The 21,839-nt window shown below is 42.1% G+C and overlaps 1 protein-coding gene and 1 pseudogene across 3 annotated transcripts in view; both read left to right on the forward strand.

The window, feature by feature from the left end:
• LOC126336721 (Ig-like and fibronectin type-III domain-containing protein 1) overlaps nucleotides 1–21,839 on the forward strand; it is a 2,308,230-nt gene that overhangs the window by 1,163,182 nt on the left and 1,123,209 nt on the right. The gene's annotated exons all lie outside the window — the stretch shown is intronic.
• On the forward strand, nucleotides 5,184–5,301 carry LOC126337459 (5S ribosomal RNA; annotated as a pseudogene).

Consider the following 21,839-nt stretch of genomic DNA (forward strand, 5'->3'; position numbering starts at 1 on the left):
TAAGTAAATCTGAATTTTAAGTATGCGCCTCCTAAACACCTCACACTCTGGCACAAAACGCTATATTATCAACGTTCGCGAACGGACAGAATTAGCGTAATATTCGAGCCGTTTTCCCTTTCGTGATGCTTGGTAAACAAATAAACACTAGTTGGTACGGTGAAAATATTTATTTACGTCTGCGTCAGTAAAAGCAGAGCCAATCCCAGGAGCGCCATTATGGTGCGTTTGGTGAATGCCCACGAACAAAAAACTAAAATTCTCCGCCATTCGGCTTCAGCTGCGTTGCGGGCTTCTAGCGGGAGAAACTCTGTTGAGTGGGGCAGTCCGAGGTCCACGAGCGCTAAGGGCTCCCTTGCGAGCAGTCCACGCGAAATTAAAACCGAACGTAAATCATTTCCATAGCGCATAGCGTGCACTAATAAATTTGAACTACAACGAGCGCTTTCCTTTACTGTTTCTCCCGGAGCTTTCAGTATAGCATTCTACAAGAGTGTCGCTTAATCATAGAGATTTTGTATCTATGTTTTTTTTATTATTATGCATTCTTACATTGTCTACTACTCTGCTAATGGAAATCAGGGTGAGAAACGTTATTGAGAATAAAGACGTAAGGCAGGGCTACAACTTTCCGGCACTGCTCAAGAAGACGGAAGCGAAAATAAAGTTGGTGATGCACCAGGTTGCAATGCTAAGGTATGCTGGCTATTAGAGAGACAGAACAACCGTTCAGTTAAATGAACAGGCTGTTTCACAAATAATTCGGACGAACGGCAAAAATGTATGGCAATACATATACAATGATTACAAAACTACTACACGTCAACATTTCAGCGCAGGTCTCTAGCGTAAAATCGTACAAATAAGGACAGCTACAGGTGGATATCAAGGTATTTTATGTATTTTATAACATCACTCGTCAATATGATGAAATAACCGATTGGAATCCACATGACAGATACACTTGTGTGCAGCCACCTTTGAATATAGATAATAGTGAAAAGAAGATCAATCGATCGCATAGCCCGCCATTTTCTTACAGCAGATCTAGATTTCAGTCATTTTGGGCCGAACCGCACAGTAACCCTAGGTTTGGTGTGGTGGGTGGACTGCTGTGGCGCGTTGTGGGTTGTGGACCACTGACGGCTAAGGCGGGACGAAGCTTCTCCATCATTTCGAGATCCCCGTCCAATACAAACAAAACGCGGATCTATGTTGGAAGCTGCTGTCATCGTGTAAGGCGGGAGCACGAGATTCTCTGTCCACAGGTGATTGTAAGTCACCAATAACTTACCTGTGGCAGACAACGCGTTTTGTATCCCTGACTTTACACTCGTGTCCTAACCTAACCACAACCTCTCTATGTGCAATGTATCCGAGAAAATGGCGGTCACAAGTCTGTGGTGGACATATTAATCACGCTCGCTTTACTCACGGCGATTAAAGCGGACCTGTACGAGTAAACTCAAGGTAGAGCTGACGCGATAGTGACAAATAAGCATTCCTGGTGGGAACTAATTTACACGTTATAGGCGACACAGGCAGATTCATAAAAAAAGTCAATATGATGATGAAAATGATGCGACAGAAGATTAAAAACAATAAAATTACGCTGAAACCAATTAATTGGAAATAATAACAATCAGAGTCATTCTGGTAAAAATTAAAAGAAATTTGTCACCCGATGAGATTCGAATCCAAAACCACCCGTATATCAATCTGGACCTATACAATTGCACTACCGAACAGGCTTATGTGGTTATATTTTTGTTCCTCTAGAACCAGTTGCAACGGTTATTTGCTGCCTTTAAAATTTTCAGTTTCACGCTACATGGTACAAAGTTTATCTACTGTGATGACAATAACTGAATATGTGAAGCCGAACAAAGTCTTGTGCGGAAGGGTCCAGTAGAATTTGGCTAGTGGTTTATACGAAATGTGCGTTATCTCGTTGTCACCGCTTTGTGTGTGTTTTTGGACGCGTTTATCATATGTGATGAAATGCAAAATAAAAGGTCCGGACCCATGATTCGGGACCCAGACACAATAAGAGAAAAAGGGAGAAAAGAGAGTGCAAGTGAATTCACCAGTTGCTGTGGCAGCTTGGCAACGGCGAACAGTTGGGGCGTGACGTTAAGTGCTCTGATTGGCGTAAGACACTTCCAACATGTGACCAACTGTCAAGTAATTTTAATCGGACTGTAGTACCACTGGCAGGCGACTGAATGACGAAGGGCTCGCTCCATGCCGATCATTGCGCCGCCTGCCTCTCACACCCCAATAGCGCCGCACCTGACTCGCCCGTTCCCGTCAATGACGGAGATGTGACCCTGCACACTGACGAGTCCCATTTCAGGCTTGGAGGTAACGTCCTCTGGGACCATGCCCGGACACGCTATGAAGAGTCCTACGGGGAGCAGTTTGTGGTCCCTCAATACACGCCCCATCTGACTGGGGTGGTGATGCAGGCAGAGATATCTTACGATGCCTTTTCACCATTAGTGTCTCTAACGGGCTCCTTTACAGAAGCTCTGTACCATGAGGAGGTCCTGAAAGCTGTAGCTTTGTTGCTAGTGAAGTCGATACCTATGCCCTATTTCAACAGAGCAACGCTGTTCCTTTTAACATGGGCTTCTCCCGAGAGTACCTTGCAGCTGTGGATACCCTGCCAAGGCCAGCCGCATAGCTTGGTTACTCCTCGATCGAGAATTTGTGGGGTGGCATGAAGTATCTCATCAGCACTCAACCACAAACAACCAGTCAGCGGCGACTATACTGACACGTAGGTTTTGTGTCCGTATAGCGCAATAAACTTTGGTCCTTCAACGTTGGAAGTGTAATCTTCTGGTTTATGTGCTACCATCTACTGCCTGCAGTCCGTCTTCTCCTTCTTATGATGATCACTGTATGTATCATCAGTCCATCTTGGCTCGGCCTACGAATAACACTAAATGTTTCACGATCTCCGTTTCTATCTCAGACACACGATTCTGGAATAAAGAGCTCAGTAATCTGCGTCTTATCTGACTTGCGCTGTAGGAATTTAATGCTATATGTGTGCTCAGCACCGTAACGTTCCAGTCGGTACATTCTAGCTGTCTTTCTTCTGTCCACTAACAAGCCAATATTTCTGTCACAGCGTCACAGCTTTCCTCACTCCTATTTATTTCCTTTCTTTTTTCCTTCCACCTCATTAGCCAACTTTACCTATTTCTTCACGCACTTCGTAACTTTCAAGTGTATCTGCAGAGGTAAATTCTTCTGTACAATCGCCTTGCACTTCCGTTCGTATATTTCTTCTATTCGATATGAACGTAATTATCAAACGTCCTTTTCACCCGAAATTTTGCTACATCCATAATGAGTGTGCAACAGATACTGTATAATGGTCTTTTACGGATAGCGGTAGCACAGTGAAGAATAATTTAAACAGTGGGTTGATGTTACTGTGTCTTAGCAGCTTTCTGACATTTCTACAACACTGAAAATATTGACGTTACTGTAATACCATTCTATTCTTTACTGTGAATGTTATTATTAATAATTGCAGGCCTTTATTGTAGAATACAAACATGGTTCACATATTGATACTAGGCATCATTATCAGTCTATAATTCAAAGAAAATTATTTAATTATATATTTTGGCTGGGGGATTTGTAGTATTTACTAGCAGCACTTTTAAAATATCTGACTATTTATAATTATATTGTTCTGTTTTATCGCTTACTTTCATTTTTCTGTTCTCTTCATGTGCGCATAGATTTTTTCTTGTTCACGCTAAATGTACAGAGTAAATCTTTCCAATTGTTAACATGTCACACATACAAATTTCAGCACAAAAATCAAACCCTTCTTGTTGTGCACTATACAGAGCACTCTTGCTGTAGGGTTACCTGAGGAATCATGGTACCACGTAGCAAATGAACAAGGCCGTGTAAACTGTGCAACAGAAAGCGTTATATAGTGAAACGCATAGGTGTTACCGATTAACAATAGAAATGGTGTGGAATGTGCATTTAGTGCCTAGATTAAGTGATAAATCACAACTATATAATTATAAATTGATAATTTGAATGGCTGCCTCATAAACATTACAGATCTCCTAAAACATACATGTAATTTAATAATTGTCTTTGTATTACAGATCACAGGTGGTGCCTAGTATGAATAGGAAGGAACTTGTTTGCTTAAAAACACAAACATTGTTACAAAAACGTTAGGTCTCTGTCTAGCGAGTAAAAAATGAATATAGCTTAAATGTCGATTCATCATTTGCTATAACAAAGGCTCCAAGGTAGTAGGTAAATGTTGTCCACAGCCGTAGTTCTTTATTGGGAGAGGAGGTAGCAGCTGTCGATTGTGTCGTTCTTTACGCCGCTCTCGCACAAGGATTACTTTGTCTATTGTAGGCGAAGAAGGTTACATTCGATTGTTCTTACAGTCAGATGAAGCAGTAGCGAACAGCGGGTGAAAAAGTGGTTCCGAATCAGGAATAACGCCTGCTCTCAATTTAATTACTACAGAGGTGACAATAGTCATGGGATAGCTAGCTAATTCAGAGATATACTCTTCACCTGTACCTGTACCTGTAATTAGGTGCCTATTATATCGTATGAGAGTACATGAATTGTTCAAGACGTACCCCATCTGACCGGTAAGGTCATCGCCGGACGTCAGTTGCATTACAGATTCGCACCATTCCTAGTCTGGAAGTATTTTACAAAGTGCGGTATCAGCGACTTACAACTGTCCATTTGCTTTAAAAGATCAAAAGCTCGAAGAGGCACAACCAACTTGAGACGTAATCTAAAGATAAAACATACAATTTAACCTTTCATTCATAGTACACATTAAAAATAGAAAGTAGCTTATCTACTGCCTGTGTCTGCATACTCGTAACATGCTTTTACCTGCTTGCAGCCCTTGAAAACGGGAAGTTAACACGAAAAACAGACTTCTTCACTCTCAGTTTTCACCTTTTAGCACTGACTATTTGTAATGTCCAAACAGTCGTAAGATCCCCGGTTGTAACATGATCTGTGAACAGAGTTAAAAAAAAAAAAAAACAGAATAACTGGGAGAACGCGTGATTTTTATAGTAGTCAACCAATTATCACTTTTCGAGAAAAGCGGCGTATATTGGAAACACTAAGTTTTTTTTCTATTTGCATATTTAATATGAGGCAACGGCCTTGCCGCAGTGGAAACACCGGTTCCCATCAGATCACCGAAGTTAAGCGCTGTCCGGCGTGGTCGGCACTTGGATGGGTGACCATCCGGGCTGCCATGCGCTGTTGCCATTTTTCGGGGTGCACTCACGCTCGTGAAGCCAATTGAGGAGCTACTCGACGTAATAGTAGCGGCTTCGGTCAACGAAAACCATAATAACGATCGGGAGAGCGGTGTGCCGGCCACACTCCCCTCCTATCCGCATCCTCATTGAGGATGACACGGCGGTCGGATGGTCCCGATGGGACACTTGTGGCCTGAAGACGGAGTGCTGCTATATTTAATATAATACTTTGATTCTCTACATCATGAAACTGATAGAGTCAAAATTTTTCCGTCTTACTTCGATTTCTACGTTCGTTTCAGGAAGTAATAGGGAAAAAAAGCGAAAATCGGTAATTTTAGAAACCGGTTATTTTGAGCGGTCTTAATAGTCCTTTTAAACTAGAACTGAAAACGCCGATATAACCCAAAATCAATTGTTCTAGCCACAACGGGCATCCCTACAGAGTACCGGGTGGTAGCATTTAAGGTGCAGCTACTCATAGAGGTCCTATGTGGTCTGTAATTATCGTATGACAGCGAAACGTGGTTGATATGCTAATGCGTGAATGCGGAACCTATTTACTCTGGAAAAAAATTCGTTCCAATTTTGGCTACCGGGTGCAAATCTGGAGCTGTGAATGTGAGAAGTATAGGAATGTTTTCGTATGTAATGAATCAGGAAAGGAACGTGCGCAGAAAAGGTTAAACAAGTGAGAAAGGCGTAGTGTTGAATTCATTATTAACCGCGACTTACACATTGTTCAATATGAGCACCTGAGACGTCGAAAAGATGGTGTACAGTGCCAGATTCGCACCCGGTGGCCAAAACTGAAACTAATTTTTTCCAGCGTAAATCGGTCCCCCATTAACGCACTAGAATATCCGCCAGGTTTCGCTGCAGTACGATAATTACAGCCTACATCGAACCTCCACGAGTAGCTGCACTTGGATTGTAACTACTCAGTACGTGTAAATAACAAAACATTATTCCAAGTATTATTTTGATAACTTACGTCGTACATAGAAAAGTACTATTTCCATCTTCTCTTCGTTGGTGTGCATTATGCTCACAAAACAGTCAACTGAAGATGTCTGAGCTAATGACCGCTGCGTATTTTCCTTGTTTCCATTTGTTTACCTTCATCACCAGCAAATGGGCGATTTACGTTCATGTTAACGTGAGTAGTGCAGTACGAAATGCATTATCGAATAAGAAATATTGGGTAATATTTTAAAAAGACTTACTGCTACTCACATTTTAGTGACGAACAATGTTACAAAGAAGGCATATGTTGGCGGTGTCCTCCTGGTAGCTAAACATCTGGTAAATACATGGTTTATTTGACTTTCAACAAATAATTATTTGAGGTGGTCAAGATAACTTGGACATCATGTATAGTTGCTGCCACAACATTGTTGTAATTGAGTACCACATCATTTGAACAATGATTTGTAGTGGTGGTGGGGGGGGGGGGCGGGGAGGGGGGCGCTGAACGAAGTAAATAAAACAACTGAATCGACTATCTCTTCAGTTCAAGGTGGATGTTCAGTATCATTTCTATTTCTTATTTTTATTACGATTACGCTTTTATGGCCTCACTCGAGCGCTTTATTCAATCATCTGCTGGTCACCTCCTTAGATAAAAGCATGTTTAGTTCCTTCCGAATTGTGCAACATCTTTTCGTTCGTTCTGATCTTTTCCGTCTGTCCTCATCTGTAAATACTCCTTTCACTGTGTCTCGTTCGTCTATTTTTCGTTTAAATATTATTTCCTTATATCTCAGTTCCTTGAGAATTTTTTGTTTTGTTTTGCGGATCAAGCAGGCTTCTTTCTCGTACTTTCATATCTTGTGTATTGTCCATCATCCATATTACTTGTATTTCCATATTACAAAATTTCTCTACAATTCTTCTTGTTACACTGGTTTCTCGTTTCCTCGTTATGCGGCAAAAGAAAGATATGTTCTTCTTGTTTGTAGTGTATGTAATAGGTTCCAGTTTCCTACATACGATTTCATTTGGCGCTATCCACCGTTGTCTTTCTTTTGGATATTTTTGTATTTATGCATGCTATGGCTTTTGTGCTTTCTGTTTTTAGGATTCTGTCGCTTTTGTTTTTATGAGTGAATTTGGAAAGTTTCACTTGCGTTTGGTAACAGCTGATGAACCATGGTCTAAAAGTGTTTACATTTTGTTTCGATTCGCAGGCATTGCTAGTTTTTGAGTTTTTATCATTTTATCAGTTGTTTCTTGCCAAGCATGTTTCTCGCTCAAGTAATTTCGCCTAAATATTTAAAATGTTTCACTATTTTTACTTTAATATTGTTTTTTGCTATGTATTTTGTTACTAGTGGGTCTGTTACCATCAGATCAGTGTTTTCGAATGGTATCTGCACCCCTAATTCTTGTCCTATATTTCGTAGGTTTATCGTTTTATTTTTAGCTCCTCGTATGTTACTAGGTAGTAACAAAAGTCGTGTGTGTGTCCTGATCTTTCTTGTTTCCAGTTTGCATTCTCTTATGATTTTACTTGTACCATTATCTCGTCAAGTATTCTGGAGGACAGTTGGATAGTAAGCGCGGTAGTCCATCGCTGTGTCATAGCCCTGATTTAGTCGTAAACGACTCAAACAGCTCGCCTCTGATTTTTACCTTTTTTTGGTGTTCCTGAGGGTTAACTTTATCACTTTTACTAGAGATGAAGTCCGAAATTACCTACTACGTCCAGCAGTGAAGAATCGTGTACACAGTCAGTCTTTTTTGAAGTCTGCAAAGGTTATGACTTGTTTGCGTCTTCTTTTGTAGATATCCACTACTAATTTTAAAGTGATTGATTTTGTAAAACAACATCTTCAACATGGCTGCAAAACAGCTACTGTGTAAATCTGAAGAGGCTGAGAAATCATACAACCAGTTTCAAATAAGAGTTGACTAGCCCTTGGCCTAAGTTTCGATGTTTGTAAAAACAAGTCCCACTACTTCTGAAGAAGATATTTTTACAAATATCGAAACCTAGGTCAATGGCTAATAAACATTTATTTGCAACTGGTTGGCTGATTTTTCAACTTTAGATTACTTTTGTGTTGCGGGCAGCTCCTCCAAGGTCTAAATCCTCTTTTTAGGTTCCTAGTTCCATTTCTTAATAAATACAGAATTTAAGTAAGTTAAAGAAACGCAGTACTATTGAAATTCGAAATATATACTTTCCATTCATATTTATATTGCGTTCACTCCTCTCCGATAACATGTTTTCTAATTGAGAGTGTTTGGTACTGTTCTAACCAACAAAGGCATTTTTATTTATTTATTTTAATAACTGTGTCGTAATGCATTACCAATTTGATGTCCTGACACTTAGATGAAGGAAGTCGAGTGCATCAGTCCACAGGGTCCCCATGTCAAACTCTATTTTTAATCCAGTGTAAGGGATAGAATTTGTTGGAGGTGGTAGTGGGGTGGGGTGGAGTTCACATACGCCTGCCTGCGTCGGCTGGCTACACACAGTCGTGGTTGCACAGTGCGGAATGCACTTCTCCGAGCGATTGACAGAAGCCGCGTCAAAGCGCCCGCCTGGAAACAGGCAACGGAAACACGTCCACGAGGCGGGGCCCAGCGGCCGGCAGAGGTCGTGCGTGGGCGTCCGCTGGCCGTTTTTACTCCGTCACGGACCCCTCTAACTGGACAGCCAGGTAAATACGCAGGGATCAGGAACTGCTCGGCACTTAGCACAGGCGCCTGGCGCTGCAGGCACGCTGGCGAGAAGTCTGAAATGGAGATGCTAAATGAGCTCGTCACAATGTTTTTCACACATAACTTACGTATTAAACTTTAACGCCAACGTGCAACGTCTTACATAAATGGTTTCTTTTTCTAAGCCATGCTTTAGCACGTTTTAACGTCTGCTTTTGCATTCATCGTCTGTCCCAACTGGTATTTCTAAACATTCTATTCTGAAGTATCAGATAACAGCTTGTGTTTTATTGTTCCCCTGGTGGTTTAGGAGTTCCCTTTTCTATGCTTCGTAAGTTCTGTGGTCCCAACATTTCACTTCCTTTTTCTTTTTTTGTGTCTAAAGCAAGCTAGTTCACCGATCTGTTCGTGTGAGCTGGCTGGCACTCACACCTCGGCAGTGAGCAGCAGTCCAGAGCACGGCGGATAATGACGGGGAGAAGGGAAGGTGAGCGGAGGGGAGGGAGAGAGAAATCAGAACCAGGCAGCTCGACATGAGAAACCGTTGTCAACGAATCTGTTCTACGACCGCTAATGTTACTTCTGCGGAAATGTGCGGCATCACTGAGCCTAATTAATGCCCTCTTTGTGGCAAATTAATTTCTTGAAACTGTTGCACCGATGAGAAGTGACAATGGAATGCAACTTACATTCTTTTAACTGACGAGAAGATGAAAGTGGGATAGCTAAGGAGGAAACATAATATTTCTTACAACTGATGCAGGCTTGTGATGAATATCGTTTTTGTACAAAGTTTGAATTGACATCAATTTGTATTTCGTGACTGTCCATGTTGTGCACTTCATCGTACAGAATGGTAAGGGGAGATGGGCTACAGCTTGGTGTCGCAGCTGTCGTCGAAGGAAAGATGAACATGAGCAAAAATGATTAGCGAACAAGTTAAGAAATAAAAAAAGGAGATTTACTTAACTTGTATTTCTCGAAGCATACAAAGACTCATTATAAATTATACAGCAAGAAAGAGTCCATCTTTCAAAAGGATAAGACTCTCTGAAGTAAAGCTCGGACGACTGTGTCGGAGCTGCCACTTGGAAAATAGAAAAGTGGCTACAAGCACAAAAGGGGCATGTGGCTGCAGCCGGTCGTGCTATATCGCGGCAGCAGGTGATGCTCGTATTGCAGAGCCACTGGGGGCGTGGCTCAGTGAGCATGCACCATTGGGTCTAACGGACCCCGTACGACCGCTATCGCCGTCTGACGGAAAAATGAAATTCCGTTCCACACTTCGACGCCCATTTGGCTTTAGTAAATGTAAATCCACCAGAGAGGCAATTCTGAAGTTTCAGTAGATACTGGGAGCAAGACTAAAGAAAAATCAAGATACGTTCGTAGGATTTCTCGATCTGGTAAAAAGAGTTCGACAGTATAAATGGTGCAGGATGGTCCAAATTCTGAGAAAAATAGGGGAAAGCTGTACGAAAAGACGGGTAATATACAAGACGCACAAAAACCAAGAGGGAATAATAAGAGTAGACGACAAGAATGAAGTGCTCGGATTGAAAAGGGTGTAAGGCAGGGGGGATGCAGTCTTTCGCCCCTACTGTTCAATCTGTACATCTAAGAAGCAACGATACAAATAAAAGGGAGGTTCAGGAGAGGAATTAAAATTCAAGGTCAAAGGATAGTGATACGATTCGATGATGACACTACTATTCTGAGCGAAAGTGAAGAAAAATTTCATGATCTGCTGAATGGAATGAATAATCTAATGGGAACAGAATATGGACTGAGAGTAAATCGAAGAAAGACGAAAGTAATGAGAAGTAGCAGAAATGAGAACTGCGAGAAACTTAAATAAGGATTGATGGTCACGATTTATATGAAGTTAAGGAACTCTGCTACCCTAACCAATGACAGACCGAGCAAGCAGGACATCAAAAGCAGACTAGCACTGGCAAAAACGGCACTCCTGGCCAAGAGATGTCTACTAGTGTCAAACACAGGCCTTAATTTTAGGTTGAAATTTATGAGAATGTACGTTAGGAGCACAGCATGAAACATGGACTGTGGGAAGACAGGAACAAAAGGAAATTGAAGCATTTGAGATGTGTTGCTACAGACGAATGTTGAAAATTAGATTGACTCATAGGGTAAGGAATGAGGAGGTTCTACGTAGAATCAGATAGGAAAGGAACATGTGGAAAACACTATAAGGAGTGAGGACAGAATGATAGGACTTCTGTCAACACATAAGGGAATGACTTCCATGGTTTAGTGGGATCTGTAGAGGGCAAAAACTGTAGAGAAAGCCAGAGTTTGGAATATATCCAGCAATAATTGAGGATGTTGGTTGCAAGTGCTACTCTGAGATGAAGAGGTTGGCACAGTAGAGGAATTCGTGGTGGTCAACAGCAAATCAGTCTGAAGACTGATGACCAAAGAGAAAAAAATACAAAGGGTAGTTCGATACGTGATATCACACTTTTTTTCACAAGTGAAATTCTACTTATTTTGTTTTCTACTTTGCAATTTATTGCAACTGGTTGGCTATCTTATTCACCTATTCACCTGCTACTATTCTGAAAGTAGATCAACCACAGCTAAAAAACGAACATTGTTACTATTTAATAATCTTCAAATTGCTTTTTATTTTACTAAAAAGGTTCTTATGAACTGAAGGGATTCACAGTAAAAGATGACTTTTCAAGTTGCTTTAGCTGTTATGTAGTCCTTTATTGAAAACACTAACGGTTTCGAGCCATTAGAGGTGCAGTGATTGACTCTGAAACAATTGGCGGGCTACAATGTCCTATAAATCAGTTACAAATCGAAAAAGTTGATTCATTATAGGCTGTTGTCAACAGTAAAACTTGTTTGAAGCACCAGTAGGTGACGGAAATAAAAGGAAGGTGCAAGTGTGGGATTGACATTCAAGGTGAAAGGGTATCGGTATTATTATTTTATTTTTATTTATTTATTTACTAGGCAAGTTCCGTAGGACCAAATTGAGGAGCAAATCTCCAAGTTCATGGAACGTGTCAGTACATGAAATACAACATAAACGTAATACAGATAAAAATAAGTGTTCATGAACCTTAAAGTCAGCTATCAGCATTACAATAAAAATCAGATTAATTTTTCAAGGAAATCCTCGACAAAATAAAATTAGTGACCCGTGAGGAAACTCTTCAGTTGCGATTTGAAAGCGCCTCGATTACGGCTAAGATTTTTGAATTCGAGTGGCAGCTTATTGAAAATGGATGCAGCAGTAAACTGCACACCTTTTTGCACAAGAGTTAAGGAAGTCCGATCCAAATGCAGGTCTGATTTCTGCCAAGTATTAACCGAGTGAAAGTTGCTTATTCTTGGGAATAAACTAATATTGGTAACAAGAAACGACAAAAAGGAATATACGTATTGAGAAGCCAATGTCAAAATAATCAGACTCGTGAACAGAGGTCGGACGCCTGGCGCTGCAGGCACGCTGGCGAGAAGTGGGAAATGGAGATGCCCCTTATTGCCCGAACCGCCCGTTTCTGAGCACAAAATATGCTTTTAGAATCGGAAGAGCTACCCCAAAATATAATACCATACGACAATAGCGAATGAAAATAAGCAAAGTAGACTAATTTACGTGTAGAACGATCACTCACTTCTGATACCGTTCGAATAGTAAAAATGTCTTTATTAAGTCTTTGAACCAGATCCTGAACGTGGACTTTCCACGACAGCTTACTATCTATCTGAACAGCTAGAAATTTGAACTGTTCAGTTGTACTGATCATATGCCCGTACTGAGAAATTAAAATGTCAGGTTTTGTTGAATTGCCCATTACTGCTAGCATTACTTCTAGAATGTTCTAATGAAAAGCAACTCTCAAATACCATGAGAAATGTGTTCAGGAAAGCAATGTATTTATCATCGATGTTATCGCCACTGTAAAAACTGAGTCTTATTGTGATTTAGCGTTAGTTTATTTTCTACAAGCCATGAACTGAGGTCATGCACTGCACTATTTAAAACCGAGCCACTGTTGCACACGACATCCTTTCCTAACAAGCTAGTGTCATCAGTAAACAGAAATATTTTAGAGTTACCCGTAATACTAGAGGGTCTATCATTTATACACTCCTGGAAATTGAAATAAGAACACCGTGAATTCATTGTCCCAGGAAGGGGAAACTTTATTGACACATTCCTGGGGTCAGATACATGACATTATCACACTGACAGAACCACAGGCACATAGAAACAGGCAACAGAGCATGCACAATGTCGGCACTAATACAGTGTATATCCACCTTTCGCAGCAATGCAGGCTGCTATTGTCGCATGGAGACGATCGTAGAGATGCTGGATGTAGTCCTGTGGAACGGCTTGCCATGCCATTTCCACCTGGCGCCTCAGTTGGACCAGCGTTCGTGCTGGACGTGCAGACCGCGTGAGACGACGCTTCATCCAGTCCCAAACATGATCAATGGAGGACAGATCCGGAGATCTTGCTGGCCAGGGTAGTTGACTTACACCTTCTAGAGCACGTTGGGTGGCACGGGATACATGCGGACGTGCATTGTCCTGTTGGAACAGCAATTTCCCTTGTCGGTCTAGGAATGGTAGAACGATGGGTTCGATGACGGTTTGGATGTACAGTGCACTATTCAGTGTCCCCTCGACGATCACCAGAGGTGTACGGCCAGTGTAGGAGATCGCTCCCCACACCATGATGCCAGGTGTTGGCCCTGTGTGCCTCGGTCGTGTGCAGTCCTGATTGTGGCGCTCACCTGCACGGCGCCAAACACGCATACGACCATCATTGGCACCAAGGCAGAAGCGACTCTCATCGCTGAAGACGACACGCCTCCATTCGTCCCTCCATTCACGCCTGTCGCGACACCACTGGAGGCGGGCTGCACGATGTTGGGGCGTGAGCGGAAGACGGCCTAACGGTGTGCGGGACCGTAGCCCAGCTTCATGGAGACGGTTGCGAATGGTCCTCGCCGATATCCCAGGAGCAACAGTGTCCCTAATTTGCTGGGAAGTAGCGGTGCGGTCCCCTACGGCACTGCGTAGGATCCTACGGTCTTGGCGTGCATCCGTGCGTCGCTGCGGTCCGGACCCAGGTTGACGGGCACGTGCACCTTCCGCCTAGCACTGGCGACAACATCGATGCACTGTGGAGACCTCACGCCCCACGTGTTGAGCAATTCCGCGGTACGTCCACCCGGCCTACCGCATGCCCACTATACGCCCTCGCTCAAAGTCCGTCAACTGCACATACGGTTCACGTCCACGCTGTCGCGGCATGCTACCAGTGTTAAAGACTACGATGGAGCTCCGTATGCCACGGCAAACTGGCTGACACTGACGGCGACGGTGCACAAATGCTGCGCAGCTAGCGCCATTCGACGGCCAACACCGCGATTCCTGATGTGTCCGCTGTGCCGTGCGTGTGATCATTGCTTGTACAGCCCTCTCGCAGTGTCCGGAGCAAGTATGGTGGGTCTGACACACCGGTGTCAATGTGTTCTTTTTTCCATTTCCAGGAGTGTATAAATAAGGAATAGGAGTGGCCCCAACACTGATCTCTGGGGCACCCTCCACTTGACAGTACCCCACTCAGACCCCACATCACAGCCGTTATCAATATTGTGAATAATGACCTTTTGCTGCCTGTTGCTGAAATAAGAGAAACCAATTGTGAGCTACTCCCCGTATTCCGTAATGGTCCAACTTCTGGAGCAATGTTTTGTGATCAATACAATCAAATGCCTTAGTTAAATCAAAAAAATATGCAAAGCGTTCGAAACCTTTTCTTTAACCAATCCAGTTCCACACGGAGAAAAGATAATATAGCATTTTCAATTGTTAAACGACTTCTAAAGCCGAACTGTAAATATGATAGCAAATCGTGTGATATAAAATGATCAATTATACTTACAAACATAGCCTTTTCAATAACTTTCGCAAACACTGATGGCATAGAAATAGGTCTAAAATTATCTACATTATCCCTTTATCCCTTTTTATAAATCGGCTTTACTACTGAGTACTTTAATCGCTCAGGAAACTGACCGTTCCTAAAGGAAAAATTACAAATATGGCTAAATACAGGGCTAACATCTGCAGCACAGTACTTTAATATTCTGCTAGACACTTCATCATAACCATGAAAGTCCTTAGTCTTCAGTGATTGAATTATTGACTCGATCTCCCTCATGTCTGTATCATTGAGGAGTATTTCAGACATCAATCTCGGAAAGGCATTTGTCAAGATAGATATATGATTTCCTGTAGAAACTAAATTTTTGTTTAATTCACCAGCAATGCTCAGAAAATGATTGTTAAATACTGTACCTATATCTGATTTATCAGTAACTGAAATATTTTAAATGGTAACTGACTTTATATCGTCGACCTTGTGCTGCTGACCAGACACTTCCTTCACAACAGACCATAATGTTTTAATTTTATCCTGTGAATTAGCTATTCTATTTGCATACCACATACTCTTTGCCTTCCTGATAACATTTTAAGCACCTTACAATACTGTTTGTTTTGGTCTACTGTAGCTTGATTGTGATTACTTCTAACATTTTGATATAATTCCGTCTTCGTTCTACATGATATCCTTCTCCTAGAAGTCAGCCACCCATGCTGCCCATTACTGCTAGTACCCTGTTTAGAATGTTCTAATGGAAATCAAATCTCAAAGATCACGAGAAATGTGTTCAGGAATGCAATGTATTTATCATCGATGTTATCGCCACTATAAACATCCTGCCACTCTTGTTCCTTGACAAGGTTTAAAAAACTCTGTATTGCTGTTGGATTAACTTTCCTACATAGTTTGTAATTAAATATGACCTTGGTTTGAGTACAAAAGCCTTTTAGTGTTAAAATTTGAGCATCATGGTCTGAAAGTCCATTCACGATTTTGCTAACAGAATGCCTATCTAGTAATGAAGAATGAATAAAAATATTGTCTATGGCTGTGCTACTGTTCCCCTGCACCGTATCTGGGAAAAAGCACAGTTTGCATCAGATCATATGAATTTAGGAGATGTACCAACATCCTTTATCTTGCACCATCATATACAAAATTTATATTGAACTCACCACATGTAACTAGTTTCTGGTACTTCCTACAAAGTGAAACAAGAACCCTCTCTAGCTTGAGCAGAAATGCTCTGAAGTCGGAGTCAGGGGACCTATAAACAACAACAATTAGAAGTTTAGTTTCACTAAATTCAACTACCGTTGCATAACATTCAAATAGCTGCTCAGTGCAGTGTCGTGATACATCTACGGACTCAAATGGAATACTGTTTTTTACGTACAGTGCAACTCCCCCACCCCGCAAGGAACTCCTTGAAAAACAGCCAGCTAATCTGTAGCCTGGTAAAGGAAGCCTCTGAATTGCCAAATTATTTAAGTGGTGCTCCGATATATCAATAATTTCGTAGTCAACATCTATAAGCAGTTCACTAACTTTATCTCTAATACCTCTTATATTTTTATGAAATATGCTAATTCCTCCTCTACTTAGAAACATTACATCCTCGGAAAGTGAGCCCTAAGTGACTTCCTTCAAGCAGGTATACCTATCAGCTGACTTCAATCTAAAAAAGGTGCACCTCTAACACCAACTACTACAGGAATTTTACCATGAGTGACACCAGCACCACTACCACCATCCACTACACTATCACCTATAAGCTTAGCCAGCATCCCCCTCCATACCTATTGACGTGCAGGCCATGCCTATTGAAACCCGATCTAGTGATACACCCAACTGGCACCACTGAGATGTGACCCATGCCTTCTGTCATCAGCGCCCTCTCCAGCCCCACGTTAACGTTATTCTGTGATGACCTCAATGAAAGTGGATAAGAATCACAGGATCTGTTGAATGGAATGAACAATTTAATGATTACAAAAAATGTATTGAAAGTAAAGCGAAGAAGATGAAAGTAATGACAAGTAGCAGAAACGAGAACAGCGAGAAACTTAACGTCAGGTTTGGTGATAAAAAGTAGATGAAGTTAAGGAATTCTACTACCTAAGTAGCAGAATAACCAATGATGGACAAAGAAAGGAGCACTCTAGGAACAGGAAGAGGGCTTTACCGATCAAGAGGAGTCTGCTATTGTCAAAAAGAAAACGGCGACTCTGTTTTGTGACCATGTTATGGAATAGTAATTGATGGTGCTGTACTAAAAGCTTATTTTAGCTAACATTCATCTTGGGATCGTGAATGGTATCAAACTTTTGGTGAACGTCTGCCACTATGAGCTTCTATTACAACACCACCAATTAGCAGTCCGCAGCATTGGCACAACAAACACTTGGTGTTTTCACCTTTGTGTAACTGCCTTCTCCCCCCTGTGTTCAGTTTGACATGGTGCTGAACGATCTATTGACACGTAATCAGCATGGCTTCAGAAAACATCGCTCTTGTGCAACGCAGCTAGCTCTTTATTCGCACGAAGTAATGGCCGCTATCGACAGGGGATCTCAAGTTGATTCCGTATTTCTAGATTTCCGGTCGTCCTCTGTTAGAATATTGCTGCGCGGTGTGGGATCCTTACCAGGTGGGATTGACGGAGGACATCGAAAGGGTGCAAAAAAGGGCAGCTCGTTTTGTATTATCGCGTTATAGGGGAGAGAGTGTGGCAGATATGATACACGAGTTGGGATGGAAGTCATTACAGCAAAGACGTTTTTTGTCGCGGCGAGACCTTTTTACGAAATTTCAGTCACCAACTTTCTCTTCCGAATGCGAAAATATTTTGTTGAGCCCAACCTACATAGGTAGGAATGATCATCAAAATAAAATAAGAGAAATCAGAGCTCGAACAGAAAGGTTTACGTGTTCGTTTTTCCCGCTCGCTGTTCGGGAGTGGAATAGTAGAGATAGTATGATTGTGGTTCGATGAACCCTCTGCCAAGCACTTAAATGTGAATTGCAGAGTAGTCATGTAGATGTAGATGTAGATGTGCTTAAAGCCAATTATACTATTGACAATAGCCTGTAGTGGATCAAAATTTTCGATATGCAGCTGAATTATGGGACATCCCAGCTCTTAGGATTAATCATTGCAACACCAGAGAATGCACCTGTAACGGTGCGAAACCGATAGTGTTTCAAACAGTGGACTACACAGCAATTAAAGCGGCTCGAAAAGTCTTCATTCACTGTGAATCCCATGAATTCATAAGAACTTTTGCGGTAAAAAGCAGTCTGAAGATCCTTAAATACTGACACAGACATAGAAATAATTAGAATCATAGGAAGTAATTAATTTCACTTGCAGTGTTAGTGATTTGACCTGACTGAATGTTGGGATGTGCATATTAAAAAATAAAATATTATAAACCTCCATTGCCTTTCCTAGACAGTTTGCAACAAACGGTCCCTACCCCTCCTCAACTACATCCAACTATTGCTTGGCTAACTATTGTTGTAAACTTAAGCCACAGTTCCTCCACATTCCTTTGCCGTTATTGCAACCTGAGAAGGATATTTTCTTCCAGAAGTACAGCGTCCATCTGAATATACCTGGCAATGCGAAACGCTCTCCATCACATTCTCACCAGCTCCCTTGTCGAACAATACCACTACCCATGCTTGAAAAGTGTGGAATGCAGTGGGATGACGTCTGGTTTGTAGTACCATCGCTACCCGTCGATGACTTGCTACAACCGCAAGAAATATAATGGAACACTGAGTGTTGAGAAGGATCGGGAAATTTGCGTCCAGGCTTTTTACCATGTGATGCGTGATATTACTTTAAAAGACCCATTGTGAAGTTATCTCAAGGTGCTACATTAAGGATTCCCTGATAAATTTAGCGATTTAGCTTGTGATCCTGTTTTATTGAGCGTACAGTATAGGCAATGGGTCTACAGGTCTTACGCCACAGAAATATTGATCCTTTCAATCAGTATTTCAGTAGTTCTACATATTGTGCTATTATTACAAACTTTCAAACCATTTTAATTCAGAGCACTGGTATACTGTGTATGTATAATCATCCTTGGTTGACATTCTTGGCGTGCCTCTGCGTTCTTTAGTTTTGGATAGAAAATCTGGCTAATTTTGATGTAGCCAATAGTAGTGCTCCGCTAAATGAGAGACTGTCTATCTTCTTCCTGTTGCGTGTTCTCCAGATGTCGACTTACCGATAATCCAGACTTCTTTCCTCAAATGTAACTTACCCTTTTTCGGATGTGAGTATTTAACATTCGCGCAGGGGTACAATTTTGCAGTCCTACTGACAATTGTTGTCGACAGTTTTCTCCAGACTGGAAAATGCGGAAAACATAGTATTTCTGTTTCACGTTTCGCCGTTTAATATTCTCTCAATGTATAATTCAGTACGCTGCGTGTACGCCATTTAGTCGGAGTTGTCACTGCTGTTAATAGATAATGAACACAAATAGAATCGGCACCCTTTCCGTCTTCCACGTAAACATTTAGTCAAGCCCATTTCTCGTCTGCGAGTTATTTATGCTTATTGTCAGCATTTTACACACATGTCGAATGTTTGTCTGCATTGTGTCATAAGTTTGCATCGAGCTGCGCTGCATACACTCAATATGTAAATGAGGGAAATAACATTGCGATGTGTCGAGGATGGAATCAACAGAAATTCGTCATGTTGTTACATAAAACACAAAGCAATAAAAGTTGCTTGTATTCCTGGCAGTTACCGAAGTGTTTATTGTTTGTGCTTACAGGCTACGTCATCTGCAAAAATGATACGACCGTAGTGCTCAGGCAAACGACTGGATTACATGTGTTCCGTTTGGTGCGTAACATGCTGCAATTCCCCAAACAGACATAATATTTTCTGCTGACGCAAAACTAAAATACGCGACCGTTTCCACTAAAGCGATTGCATTAATTTGTGTTCTTACTCATCTGTGGAGTGGAAAACAAGGAAGCATCTGAGAAATATACGTAGTGAAAATAACGTCAAAGACGTATAACGCACACGCCCATAAATTTAAATTTTGTCTCCTCCGTTTCAACGCTCCTGTTACCCAAACCGCTAAATTGCGCTAGAATGTAACTGAGAACAGTCGATCGAATAGGATGGTCCAAAGAGCCTGTTGCATAAGTCAGCACCCATCCCATACACAGTGACTGATTACTATTTTGTGTCCTGGTGATTACTGTGTTTAACGCAGCTTTAATCGAAAGCACTTCCACTACAAAAGTACATAAATTTATTTTCTTAAGTACAGTGTTTAGATAGATATAAGAGCCATAAGTATTAGCAACGAAGAAAATCATTCACTCCTTTGCGTACTGTCATTTGCCATAAATATACACACATCAAAAAAAGTTTTGCATCACCTCGGTTCCGAGAGTTCCGGAACCTGTACAGAAATTGTCCCACTCTTCAAATGGCTCTGAGCACTATGGGACTTAACATCTGAGGTCATCAGTCCCCTAGAACTTAGAACTACTTAAACCTAACTTACCAAAGGACATCACACACATCCATGCCCGAGGCAAGATTCGAACCTGCGACCGCAGCAGTCGCGCGGTTCCGGACTGAAGCTCCTAGAACCGCTCAGCCACATCGGCCGACTCCCACTCCTCAACGGCGATTCGGTGGAGATACCTCAGAGAGGTTGGTGAGTCACGTCGTCCATAAACAGTCGTTTTCAATCTATTGCAGGAATGTTCGATAAGGTTCATGTCAGAAGAACATGTTGGTCAATCTGGTTGAGCGATGTCGATATGCTGAAGGAAATCATTCACAAGATGTGCACGATGGCGGCTCGAATTGCCGTTCATGAAGACGAATGCCTTACCTGTACGCTGCCGATATGTTTGCACTATCGGTCGGAGGATGGCATTCACGTATCGTACAGCCGTTACGGCGCCTTCCTTGACAACAAGCGGCGTACTTCGGCCCCACATAATGCCAGCCCAAAACGGAAGGGAACTTCCACCTTGCTGCACACGCGAGGCAGTGTCTAAGACGGACAACGTGTCCGTGTTGCCTACAAACACGTCACCGACGATTGACGTGGTTGAAGGCATATGCGACACTCATCCGTGAAGAGAACGTGATGCCAATCCTGAGTGGTCCATTCGACATATTGTTGGGCCAATCTGTAACGCGCTGCATGATGTCGCGCTTTCAAAGATGGACGTCTCCACGGACTTCAAGAGTGAAGCTGCGCATCACTCAGCCTATTGTCCACAGTTTGAGTCGTAACACGACGTCCTGCAGCTGCAAGAAAAGCATTATTCAACATTGTGGCTTTGCTATCAGGGTTCCTCCGAGCTATAATCCATAGGTAGCGGTCATCCATTGCCGTAGTAGCCCTTGAGAGGCGAAGCATGTCATCGTCAGTTCCTGTCTCTCTGTATCTCCTCCATGTCCGAACGACATCGCTTTGCTTCACTCCGAGACGCCTGGACACTTCCCTTGTTGAGAGCCCTTCCTGGCACAGAGTAACAATGCGGACTTGATCGAACCGCGTTATTGACCGTCTAGGCATGCTTGAACTACAGACAACACCAGCGGTGTACCTCCTTCCTGGTGGAACGTCTGTAACTGATCGTCTAATAAGCGCTGATCAAGCATCGTTGTTTACCTCTTAGGCCGAGTTTGGAAAATTTGGAAATTTGTGGTAAGAACTTATACTGAGGTCATCGGTCAGTCCCTAAGCTTACACCACACAACATAATCTAACTTAAACTAACTTACGCTAAGGACAATACACACACATCCATGCCCGAGGAAGGATTCGAACCTCCGACGGCAGGAGTCGCTCGAACCATGACAGGTTGGGCGAGTTTAGTGACATCTATAAACAATCAAAAGGACTGTGTCTCTGATACAATAACC

Source organism: Schistocerca gregaria, chromosome 2 (genome assembly GCF_023897955.1).
Source record: "Schistocerca gregaria isolate iqSchGreg1 chromosome 2, iqSchGreg1.2, whole genome shotgun sequence".
Classification (NCBI taxonomy): Eukaryota; Metazoa; Arthropoda; class Insecta; order Orthoptera; family Acrididae; genus Schistocerca; species Schistocerca gregaria.